We start from the raw sequence: 3,133 nt of genomic DNA, 5'->3' as shown, positions 1-3,133 counted from the left end.
TTGTGGGGCCTGGGGCCAACACAGTAGGTTTCCCAGAGTGCTCTTGGGCTGGGTCATTTCCTCTCTGGCCTGTTTGTCCTGCTGAGTGGAGGGACAGGACTGGATGGGTGGGGACAGGGCCTACTTTTGTAGGGGGCACCATTTACCTCTTCCCTCTGGCTTTCTCTGGATACTGGCGGAATGTTGGGATGAGAGGATGGCATGGAAGTTTCCAGGGACAGGACAAGGAATGGAAGGTTCCCCAGAAGCTCTTCCTCCTGTGAAAGGGACTCCATCTCTTCTAGTTCCTCTGGGTCCATTCTTCCTTTGGTAGCGAGCAGAATTTGTGAGTTGTGTGGAAACCAAACCAACGAGGACAGCCAGGCAGCTCTCTGACTGGGCATTTCAGTACAGAGGACAGGCCCAGAGGGGAAAGGCAAGGAGGTGGGTAAGGAAGAGCAGAGTCCTCGGAAGGGAAGCCCTCAGCCTCTCAGGGTGGGGTTTCTACCCAGGCCTGCAATTTTCCCAGCATTCCAGGCCCTTCCAGACTTGTCCCTTCCCTGTCTGTAGGCCAAAGTCTCAATTCCATGCGTGGCCCAGCCGCCAGCCTCTCTGAGAAGAGAAGGAGCTAGGGAGGAGTGCAGGGCTTCCCCAGCACTCCTGAAGCATAGACTTGGGCCCCTGGGTGCTTGTCCTGTACCTAGAATTTCTCTCCAGGGGACCGGGCTGGGACTGCCTCTCTTGGACTTGCTCATGGGTGAGTCCAAGGGCAGACAGGCTGGGCTGGGCTCCAGTCATACCCGTTGGTGCCTCTGTGACCCTGTGTTCATGTTTGGGTCCTTCTGACCTACCATAGTTTACATACTGCAAAATAGCTCTTTGGGGAATTTAGCTTTGATTAGCTTTGCAGCAATAAAGTCTAATCTTGGTAAATAGACGAAACCTAGAATAAATGTCTGTCTAATCCTTGCCAATATTTTCCTTCTACCCTAGGCAGCATAGCTCTGTGACCTTTAGTCAGTCACTTAACCTCTTGAATCTATTTCTATATCTAAAGAAAACGAGGGTAATACCATACTCCTCCAGCCTAGTTATTGGGGGGATCAAATACAGTAATGTGTGCGAACAGCCTTTCTAGATGGCAAGGTGTTAGTCCATTGTAAAGGGTCATTATGGTCGTCATACTTATTGCAAAGCCCAGAGAACAGCCATGCCTTCTAAGATAAAGTCTTGGCTGCATGACCTCCATTGTAAGGGAGGAAAAAAAGGAACCAATTTTCTCAATGGAAAAGAGTGACCCTGGACAGAGCAGAGAGACCAATCCAATAACCCGAATGAGAGCAATGACAATTTGGCTGATTTCATAGCAAGGCCCAGTCCAGTATAACCAATAACGAAAATGGTCTCCATTCTTATCAGAAATTCTCAGAGCCTAGGACGATTGCTTCACCTTCTTCAAAGCCGAAGGTCAAACATCATTTTTTATTTGATGCTGTGTGGTTGAAGTTAAGAGCCAACTGAAATTGGTTCTGGTTCTCCAGACAAGAAAGTATAGGATCAAAGTGAGAGCCTCCTGTCTTCATTCTCCTTGAAAGAGATCATATGGGAACAAGGCTCTGGAAGGCCGTCAAGAATCAGAGAGGCAGGGTGCCTCGGTGGCTCAGTGGGTTAAAGCCTCTGCCTTCAGCTCAGGTCACGATCCCATGTTCCTGGGGTGGAGCCCCGCATCAGGCTCTGCTCTGCGGGGAGCCTGCTTCCCCCTCTCTCTCTGCCTGCCTCTCTGCCTACTTGTGATCTCTGTCTGTCAAATAAATAAACAAAATCTTAAAAAAAAAAAAAAGAGAATCGGAGAGGCAGAACGGAGAGGCTCAGAGCATTGTTAGAGACATTGTCTGTTGTTTCTGCCTCCCCAGAATAAACTCCTTTTTCTTTTTGGTAATGGAACCCTTTTTTCCTTTGGAAAATTACCCCTTACACTTCTCATTCCAACTGGGACTGAGCCCTTCCCCAGTTTCTGGGATGACTCAAACCTCTCCCAGCAGAGGCCAGCGTGACAGGCTCAGAGAGAGGCATGTGATCCAAACTAGGCCAGTGAGAGCCAGCCCTGAGACTTTGGCTGGAACAATCAGCAATCCAGTGTCCACAAGGCCCCCAAATGGCAAAGTATCAGACAGTCCAGATAATTAAAAACGTGCTTCATACAGCGGGGATGGTTGCAGCTCCTCTCCACTTGGTAGCTCATCCTCTGGGAGGCTAGTCTGGGCTGGCTCTGGGATGGCTGAAGGCTTTCCAGCAATGAGAGAGGACAAGCCTCAGAGTGCAAGCAATTTTCCAGGCTCGTGTAAGGCATGCCATTGTGCCATTGGACAAAACAGGTCACATGGTCAAGCCCCAAGTCACGTGACAAGAGACTGCCTAAGGAGGTGGAAACCAGAAGGCAGGACTCATGGGAGCCATCACTGCCGTAGTCCACGGTAGGACAGCTCCCCCTGTGAGATTAAGTCCAAGTTTGCCTTCTGTAGAATTCTACCTGTTGATCTTCAAACTTCCTCCAGTCTTGTCCACATGGCAAGGCTTCAGCAACTGTATCTGGCTTGGGACAGACTGCCCAGAATTCTGCCTCCCCTCATGGGGCTTCTTTTGCTTCTACACTTAATGGCCCAGATGCAAATATCTATGGGTGGCTCAGCTCTTGAAGTCAGGTGCTTATTCAGGCAACAAATAACTGTTTTGTACGTACTCTGTGCCAGGATCTGGTCAAGGTGCTAGCGATACAGTAGAAAATAAAACAGACCCAGAGACCATCCTTGCTTACGAGGAGCTGACACATGTTGACTGGGGGCGGTGGGCAGTAGAGAGGGAAATGTGAATTTAAAAATGTCCAGTAGGAGTGTCTGGGTGGCTCAGTGGATTAAGCCTCTGCCTTCCGCTCAGGTCGTGATTCCAGAGTCCCGGGATAAGCCCCATATCGGGCTCTCTGCTCAGCAGGGAGCCTGCTTCCCTTCCTCTCTCTCTGCCTGCCTCTCTGCCTATTTGTGATCTCTGTCTGTCAGATAAATAAATTTTTAAAAAATCTTTTAAAAAAATGTCCAGTAAAATATAAGCAAGCAAGAGAAGCTGGATAGATGAGGGTCGGTTTCCTGATCTGTGATTT

Source organism: Neovison vison, chromosome 4 (genome assembly GCF_020171115.1).
Source record: "Neovison vison isolate M4711 chromosome 4, ASM_NN_V1, whole genome shotgun sequence".
Taxonomy (NCBI): domain Eukaryota; kingdom Metazoa; phylum Chordata; class Mammalia; order Carnivora; family Mustelidae; genus Neogale; species Neogale vison.
The sequence above is the reverse complement of the archived record's forward strand: the minus strand, read 5'-3'. Positions refer to the sequence as shown.